Here is a 9,781-nt window from a genome sequence, read left to right as displayed (position 1 = left end):
CAATATGTGCAAAAGGTTTTTCCCCCGTTGTTGAGTTCATTCTACTTCCCTCTTATATTATGTTTTTACTTTCATTCCCTTAGTTTTGGCTTTTTTCTTGTACTTGCAATGGAGGCCTTCTCATCATCTTCTATTCTTCTTCTCCTTTTTCTTTAATATGAGATCTTTTAAATATATATATATATATATATATATAAAAGTTGAGTAGCCTTCCAGAAAATGCTCCTTGGAGTTGAGATAGTAATTTCTTTTTTAAAAAAAAGGGTCAAGGATCTAGGACATAATGCTTTTGAGAACTTTAATATCAACTAAGAGTTTTACCTCTTTTTATCTGCATGATGTAGAAGTTGAATGGATTTTGATGTTATTCCTACATTTCTACAGGTATGGGATCAGATTCACCAAGCAGGTTATTATGTTGATGTTGATACAATAGACAGGAGGATCCAAAAGAAGGTACATTTGCTATTCTCTTAAAAACTGTTAGTTCAATACTTAATTTCTTAGTACGTATTTGAATGGTAGCTATATTTTTTTGATAAGCTATGCTTTTGTGGATCAATGAATAAATAAAATACTTCAAAATAATGTACTTTGTTATTTTTCTATTATAAGTGAAAATGATGTTATATAAACTAGTAAATCAGCTTCAGCATGATAATTATGAGGTTCACCCCTCGTTCTTCATGTATGTTGACTGCAGAACATTGGTCATATTTGTCCTATCATCCATTTCTCCTAGGCACAACTAGCTCATGAAAAATTTCTATCGGACAAGTTGCTGCAAAACTCCATTAACATTACCAGTGTGGTCAGATGGTCCCTTGAGGTGCTAGTTGGAGGGGAAGGTGTTTGGCTGAGGTTATATGACATTCTAGCTCATGCCTAGATGGAATCTGTCCTCCTGGATTTGGGAAACCAGCTGGGAAAGGTGATCTCCATTGATCTAATTAGCGCATACGGCATTTTCCAGACCTTCGCCCGAATCAAAGTGCTCCTTCGCCCAGGAGCCAACCTGCAGAAGGTCCTGTCCCTATTGGTTTTGGGAAAATTCTTCCCGATTACGGTGGAATTGGAACACAGATTTACATCAACATCCTTTCCTGCGACTCAAGCTTCCATGAAAAGCACTAAATAATGGGTGGAAAGAAGATTCTTCAACAAAATAGCAGATTCAAACAACTCCCAGCTCCCTGTTTGTGGATATGCCGAAGTGGAGGACCCTTTTGAGACTGATCAATGTTTCTTGGATAAAAGCAGTACCCTGTTACATACTCAACATCAAATTGCTCCAGCCATCATGCTATAGTTTGCCACCCGGGTGTGGACTCCTCAGCTTCTCAAGGGCCAGGTCAAGGCCAGGTAAATGGTAATGCTATTGGAATTACTACAACAGGCCAATCCAGGTAAAGGGTTATGCAATTGGAATTACTACAACAGGCCAATCCAGGTAAAGGGTTATACAACAACTCAGGCATCAGGAGAAGTTCCAACTTTGAATGTCCTCCAAAGCAGGGTGACTGGGTCTGGAACAGTGCAGGCCCCTCAATCTGGATTGCCCGCTGCTATGGAGGTCAGTCCTTCTCCTGTGCCTGACCTACTAATCGGTCAAGGATACTATGTTCCTCCCTCCTGATGTGTGGATGGCACGAGTGCTGCCTCTTCTAGCCTTGTGGTTCCTATTCAACATTTGCTTTCGGTCGACAGGGCCGTAGGAAACGAGCCAGTTCAATGCCAGGAAAATGGATATGTGACTGAATATAGAAGCATAGCTCAGGTAACAGCTCCTTAAGACCTAGGCCAGGGCCAGGGAGGCAAAAATGTAAATGCAAATCATCTCTCTCCTCAAACTACAGGAACGACCCTCATCTCTCATCTGAGCCAGGGTGGTGATGCAGAAGTCTCTCTTGCTCCAACTGATGCAGAAGTCTCTCTTGCTCCAACTGATGCAGAAGTCATTCAAGATCTTAATGATTGCCAAAGCAGGGAAGAGGATTGTACTGTGACTGGAATCGTGCAGGCCTCTGATCTCAACTCAGATAGGGGTGCCGGTAATACTCCTTTGCCCAACCCGCTTTTCAGGCCCGGAAGCTGTGTTCCCCCTACCTGCATTGCAGACGATGCTATGGCTGCATCTGCTATGTTAGCAGATCCTATTCATCATCTGCCTCCTGCTAGCAGGCATACTGGAGCTGAGCCTATCTCATGTCCCAGCTCGTCTATCCAACAATGCCATCCTTTTAGTTCTTTGCATCAGCCCACCCTTCAGCGCCAGAGAGAGATGATGGATATATCCAGAGCGATCTTCCATGTGGACTCTGATCCTTCTGCAACATCCTATCGAGTCAATCAACAAGGTGTGGAATTGGGGACAAACCACGGTAATGAACAGATGATTAATTATGGATATAGGTGTGCTAGATCGGAGGGCAATTCCCCATTTAATCTCGAGGAACACATATTTCTTATGAAGGAAACTGATCTTCCTTCAGACGACGATCCAGGTGTTGAGTTAGATGATGGCATGACTAAGACTCTTGGAACCCCAAACACCTTGTAAGGTGTTTCTTAGCGATCGGAAGGTTTTCACTCGCCACTGAGAAGGGACTGGCTGCTTGACCAGCACTTGGAGATTGATTTATCTCCTTTCTTCTCAGATCATGATAAGGAAAATCAAACAGTAGTTATCAGCTCCAGGAAGGACCTCTGCTCAAATCCCATCTCCAAACAGAAGAAAGGTGAACATCTGCACGAGGAAGCAGAAACTTAGCCCAGTCAGGCAATCCAGAAAAGAACTCTTCAAGGAAAGTTGTCTTCTAATCGGAACAAGACTCTTACAAGAAGATCGCGCATGCTCTATAGTAAAGGAGACTGGGAATTCAGACTTAGACGTCTCAAACGTCGGGCAGTGAACATGGGATGTGTCACGGATGGATAAAATTCTGGTGTGGAATGCCAGGGGAGTTGGAAACTGCAGAACTATCAGAACTCTGAATCGTCTGATGAGAGCCCATCACCCCGGGATTGTGGTAATCCTGGAACCTATGATCAGCGATGCTAGCCGCATCCGCATTGGTCTTTCCTTGGGTTTCCACCTTTCCTTCTCGAATGTGGAAGAGGGGGGAAAGATCTGGTTCTTCTACAAGAACCCTATTTCCTGTTTAATTATTAAAGTAACTAACCAGATTCTTTCTGTCAATATGTATGTCCAAACCTTGCAGATCTCCATCAACCTAACATGTATCTATGCTAGTTGTTCCAGATTTATAAGGAGGCTTCTCTGGGAGGACCTGATAGATTTGTCCTCCTCGCTCCAAGGTCTTTGGGGGGTCTGCGGTGATTTTAATGCTATCACTAAAGCTTCAGAAAGATGTGGCAGAGGAATTTTCGATCGGCATAGTGCCAGGGAGTTCTGCTAGGCCATTGACAACGTTAGCCTGATGGATGCAGGCTTCTCGGATCCTTGTTTCACTTGGTGCAATAATCAGTCCGGCTCTGCTAGAATTTGGGCCAGACTCGACAGAACGCTCATCAATTCAGCTTAGGCCTCCTCCTTCCTGTCCTTCCAAGTTGAGCATTTACCGAGGACTAATTCAGATCACAGTCCTCTTCTTCTTTCCTTTCCCCCTCCTCCGCCGAGCGGACCTAAGCCGTTCAAATTTTAGAGGATGTGGATTAAGGATAAATCCTTTATGCAAGTAGTAAGGCAAGCTTGGAATAGCGTGGATTCGTATCATCCAGTCTTTAACGTGCTTGCCAAACTGAAAAATGTGAAAGCTCATCTGAAAATCTGGAATAAGGAGCAGTTTGGTGATATCGGTGAGACACTTAAGTTGGCAGAAGCTAAGGTTGCAGAGATTGATAGGCAGCTCCAACAGTTGGACTTAAGCCAGGGTGACTACACTTCCTTGCATAACAGATTCCAGGTAGCTTCAAATCAGCTCAATTAGTGGGAAATCAAACAGGAAATCTTCTGGCAACAGAAATCCAAGTTAAGCTGGCTGTAAGAGGGGGACCGTAACACTAAGTATTTTCATGCAACTGCCACGGAGCGACACAGGCGCACCAGGATCTCCAACATTCAGCTTCAGTCAGGTGCAGTTGTGACAGATACCGCTGATATCAAAAGGGAAGCCATCAACTATTTTGAGGGGTTTTTTAAGGGTAGAACCAATCCGATAAATTCGTAATTGTTGGATTTGGTGCCCAAGTTGGTGACTCAGGATATGAACCATTTCCTTATCTCTCCACCTTCTTTGCAAGAGATTAAAGAGGCCATTCAAGCCATCCCATCTGATAGTGTGCCAGGCCTCGATGGCTTCTCTGGATTTTTCTATTCAGCTTGTTGGGATATCATTGGCACGGACATTCACAAGGCCATCTCTTATTTCTTCCAAGGTGGTAAGATTCCTCGTGCAATTAATTCCTCACTGATTTGTTTGATTCCCAAGAGGGAGGTGCTCAGAAAATGGTTTGATTTCAGACCCATAAGTTTATGTAACTGCGTCTACAAAATCTTCTCTAAGATTATTGCAGTTCGCCTCAGTGGATTCCTCCCCACCCTCATTTCTCTTGAGCAGGGTGCTTTCATCAAAGGCAGAGCTATCTCAGAAAATATTGCACTTTCTTAGGAATTGTTCACAGAGGTGAATCGGAAGACCAGAGGAGGTAATGTGGTGCTCAAGCTAGATATGGAAAAGGCGTATGATAAAGTCGACTGGAACTATCTTAAGCAAGTTTTGCTGCATTTTGGTTTTTGTGACAAATGGGTCTCCATCGTTGAAAATTGCTAGTCTTCATGCTGGTTCTCAGTTCTTAGAAATGGTGAAATATCAAGTTTTTTCAAATCCTCTTGTGAGCTCCGCCAAGGAGACCCGCTATCGCTAAGTCTTTTCATTTTGAGAGCTGATGTCCTTAGCCGTAGCCTTCATAGGTTGGTGTCCGATGGCAGTTGTGTACCTTTTTCACTATGAAGGGGCTACCTGCAGGTTTCCCATCTTCTCTATGCAGATGAAACCCTGCTATTTCTTAACGGCGGCAGAGCATCGTTACGTAAAATCATAGCCTTGTTAGAGGAATACCAAACTGCGTTGGGGCAGCTGATTAACAAAGCCAAAAGCTCCTTCTTCTACTCGGATAAGTTCCCTGCATCCAGAATTCATGCCCTCTCCTCTCTGCTCGGTATTGCCAGAGCCTTAGGCCCCTTTACCTACCTCGGCCTTCCCCTATCGGTTGGTAGGATGAGGTCCTCCGCTTTTCAGCCTCTGGTGGATAAAGTGGGGAGCCGTATTAAGGGTTGGACTTCCAGATTCCTGTCGCAAGTGGGGTGAATGGTCCTCATTCAACATGTGTTGTGCAGCATTCCCATCCATGCTATGGTATCTTTTTCTATTCCAAAGCGTGTAGTCTTTGATCTTGACAGAAAGTTTGCTTCCTTCTTTTGGGGGTGGACTAAGGGCAAAAGAAAGCTTCATTGGAAGAGTTGGAAGTCTATCACATTGCCAAAGGAAGAAGGTGGCCTCGGTATAAGGAAACTTGTTGATGTGTTGAATGCCTTTCGTATTAAAATGGCGTGGGTTCTTCGATTTCACAAAGATTCCAGTCTCTGGGCCTCTTTCATTTCAGCGAAATACAATTTATCTCACGATCAGATGGAACCTGATCTCTTTCAGGGAAGAGCTTCCCCTTTTCATAAGATGATCTTTAGCAAGTTTGCTTTCTTTAAAGAAAAGGTTCAATGGAATGTTGGTGCAGGAGAATGTAATTTATGGGAATCAAATTGGACTGGCCTTGGCCCCCTACAGAATTTTCTATCTTCTCATATTGTAGCCGCAGTTCCACCACTGAAGGTTAATTAGGTTTTTGGCCCTTGGGGTCCGCTTCCACCGTCGATTGCCCTGTCCATGCTCCCCAACGAGGTGACCGACTTCATCTTCCACCATGGCTTCTAAGTCTCTTCCGAGCCTAACTCCCCCTTTCGGCCCTTCACCTCCTTAGGCTCCTTTTCTGTCAGGTCTGCGTGGGACGTCAATAGGCTGGCTGGGCCTAGGAAAAGCTGGGCTAGGTGGGTTTGGCACGGTTCGCTTCTGCCTAAAATCTCTCTTTTCCTTTGGAGGCTTCTTCACAAAGTTGTTCCTCTTCAGTTAGCAGTTCAAGCAAGAGGGGTGTCACTTACCTCTAAGTGCTTATGCTGCAGAGACGACTCTGAACCAGGTCCAGCGGCTGAATCGTATTCGCATTTGTTTCTGGACGGACAGATTGCAAAGTCTGTCTGGAATTTTTTGGTGTGCAGGCAGAGATCTCCATCATGCAAGCGTTGTCAGTAGAATCCAGAATCACACAATGGACGAGTACCTGCACTAACAGGAGAATTCAGGGGAAGTGTCAAATCCTCTCTCCAGCTTTTATTTTGTGGGAACTCTGGCGGGCTCGGAATGCGGCCTTCTTCGACGACAGCTCGATGAACCACCGGTGGGTCATTCCAAATGTCTCCAGGTGGTTGGCTTGCGCCAGGGAGAAGGTTGTCAGGAACAAATTCTCTCATCAAAATTTTTGTCCCCTCCAAACGTCTCAAACGGTCATCCGTTGGTAGAAACCTCCTATAGGCTGGATTAAGGTAAATGTCGACGGATCCTCGAGGGGAAACCCGGGCATGGCAAGGGGCGGGGGCATTTGTAGAAATTACAAGGGGGAGTTTATTTTTGGTTTTGCTTAAGGTTATGGTCCTTCGATTACGAGCACTGGCACTGAATTCAGGGCGGTTCATGACGAAATCTTTTGTGCTTGGAAAGAGGTTTCTCCCAAATCATTGTCGAGTCGGATTCAAATCCGGTGATTAAGGTTTTCAATGACAGGACTAAGACTGCTTGGGTTTGGAAAGGTTGGAGAACCCTTATCGACAGGCTGTGAGGTCTCACAACGGTGAATTTTGTACACACCTTTAGGGAGGGGAACAACACGGCTGATGCTCTTGCTCAGATCGGTAGCTTTTCTCAGTCTCACTTATATTTCTCCTCTTTCACTGATCTTCCTCGCCAGGTCAGGGGAGTCCTTTTCCTAGACAAAGTGGGGCTCGGAGCAATTAGGGAGAGGAAGATCCCCTGTAATTTTTTGTAAATTTCTATTGGCGGTTTGTTGGGTCTTTATGATAGGTCTTCATTGGTCCTTTTTTCCGAGGAAGACTCAAATCTTTGTACTTTTGTCCATGATATCAATATAAGGCATTCAATTTTTGATAAAAAAAAGTCATGTTCATAGTGGAGCCAACCAATATGTTGAAAATGTGGGGCCCACCTGCAGTATATGCATGGGCAGATGCACATTGGGGATTTTCAGTGCATGGACCATCCATGTTGAAACCCAACATCATATAATTGGATCACTGATGCATGGGCCTCACCTGTTCATGCTGAAAACCCAAGCTCAATAGACAAGCTCTTGGCCCAGGCATTTTCCTTGTTGGCCACCATCATTGCCATTGTCATAACTTTCCCCTAGCTATTTGAGATTGCCTTTGATCTTTTCCTTGTTCTTCTGGGAAAAAAGGAAAAGAAAAGTGAGAAAGGATTAAATCAGTTAGTTGAAATTTGTGAACATTTGAAGAGATCAGTGGAGAAATTAATCCCTCGAGTTCCTGAGAACTATGGGAACTTCTCATAGAACACTGAAGCTTGTCTATTAGATAACTTTGAATAATCAATTTCTTGTTCCGGGTAAAGATGCACTTGATTCATCAGCTGATGCTCTCATGCTATTTAGGATAAGAGAACATTAAAGGACCTCTTTTTTTCTTCTTAAAATTAAACTGTATATCTTTTGAATTATGCAGAACTTTTTTCTTCTCTTGTGGACCATCACTTAAAGTTGAGTTGTTTGTTACTTGTTCACATTATGGGCATTTTTTCCCTCATTTTTACTTATCCCTTTTTATTATCATACTACTCATTTTCCATTTTGAGAATTCCTCATATGGGTGTATGGAAATATGAAAAGGGTGGGGTGGATGTAGATATCAAATTTCATTTAGGGTTCGTTTGTTTGCAAGGATATATTTTATTTTTTATTTTTTACGAGGGATGGGCAGGGGGGGGATTGATTGGAAATCCATTTCACTCCTTTCATTGGCTAGCATTTTGTGTTGTTTTAGATGATGAATTATATGTCTAGATGAAATTTACAATGATCATATATCTAGAAATATCATGATATTTTGACCATCTAATCTCATGTTTGGGATCATGTATCTAAAAATATGTCTAGATTGTCATGTATACAGTGTGTATATAGATGAACATATGGATAAAATACATGCATGCTTGTTGGTGCTTCCTGGTGAAGGGGAGACAGTTGCATTGCCTTAGCATGTAAGCATTGGCACATGTATCATTCAATTGTATGATAATTAACTGACATTCACCTGCCTCTGTTTAGTAGTTGACTACGATTGGACTATTGCAATTATCTTATCAATTTGATGCTGCTGGATAAATTAATCTTTCGATCAGTAGAATGACCTGACTCTAGGACCAAGTCATCTATGTGGTGAGCCCATATGAAAGATGGCTGGGATGTCATGTCACACATAGTTTTCATAGTCATGGTTTAGTTCAGTTCAGGTTCAGTTTGCAGTTTGGATTCTTGAGGTGCTTAATGAATCTAATTCATTGAGCTTGGTTCACCATCAGTTTATTCAGTTTATAGAATTGATTTACTAAGTTTATTTACTCTCTTAGTCATTTTGTGAAGTTTGTAGTATTGATTTACTAAACTTGTTCACCATGGGACCCACTTGTACAAATTGAAACCTAAAATTGTTATACCCTGCTTATTAAAATCCTGTTATTGACCAAATGGTTGTTTATGTCCAGATAAATCAGACATCAACTGGCAGTAACTGGAAAAAAGTTTACAGATGCTGGAATTTGCATTCGAATGCTGGGAATTGTGATCAGAATGCTAATTTTTTTATAGTTCTGGAAAACTATTTTCTTACAAAGGTATTTATATTGGAAATAGTCTAAGACTCCTAACAAATTAAATACAATAGAAAAAATAGCAATTGAAGTAAATAGATGTTCAATATCACTTTATGAGGAATCATCACAAACAACTAGTTGCATGTGAAGTTCACATGCAAGCTTGCTCATACGCCAAAGTGTCATGTGTAGGACATCCGAGTGATGCATAAGGTGGGATTCACTATGACAATCACCTGTTGCAAAAAATAGGTCAGCCCGCTCATCAGGAAGTCACCCTATATGAAAACAATGAGCGTTTTTAATTGGAACTGTTAACTATCTGATTCAACATGCATGTCTATCCTGCCTGATCAGTGGATTTTTTTTATTTCTATGTTAGGTGGCCTTCATCTTATGCATAACTTGATGTGTCATACACATGACGTGAACGGGGTTTCATCTAAAGTTCACATGCAACTGGTTGTAGGTGATCATTCACTACCAGAAAATTGGGTAAAGGCTACGGATAAAGACCATAGCTAAATCCCTATGGCTACGGTTATAGTCCGTAGCACAACCGTAGCCATTGGTACTGTAGCCATAGGTCTTAAAGCTATGGCTATGGATTTAATCCGTAGCCATAGAAACAATAAGTATGGATTAAATCCGTAGCTATTGCTTCCGTAGCTCTATGTATCTACAACTATGGATTATATCTGTAGCTAAAAGTAGAGCAAAAACCGTAGCAAGAAGCTAATTCAACAACAGCTACGGTTTCTCGATAAATGGCTACGGTTAATATCCGTAGCTACAACCTATTTTTT

The 9,781-nt window shown here is 42.4% G+C and overlaps 1 long non-coding RNA gene across 1 annotated transcript; it reads left to right on the top strand.

Annotated features, from left to right (window-relative positions):
• The first annotated feature begins 359 nt into the window (after nt 1-359).
• On the top strand, nt 360-9,445 carry LOC131243475 (uncharacterized). Its single transcript, XR_009170095.1, has 3 exons — nt 360-456; nt 8,868-9,227; nt 9,358-9,445. It is a non-coding gene; the product is annotated as an uncharacterized LOC131243475 (long non-coding RNA).
• The last annotated feature ends 336 nt before the right edge of the window (nt 9,446-9,781 follow it).

The sequence above is a fragment of the Magnolia sinica genome, chromosome 1, assembly GCF_029962835.1.
Source record: "Magnolia sinica isolate HGM2019 chromosome 1, MsV1, whole genome shotgun sequence".
Lineage (NCBI taxonomy): Eukaryota > Viridiplantae > Streptophyta > Magnoliopsida > Magnoliales > Magnoliaceae > Magnolia > Magnolia sinica.
Note: the sequence above shows the minus strand (reverse complement) of the source record. Positions and strands in the feature narration are given on the sequence as shown.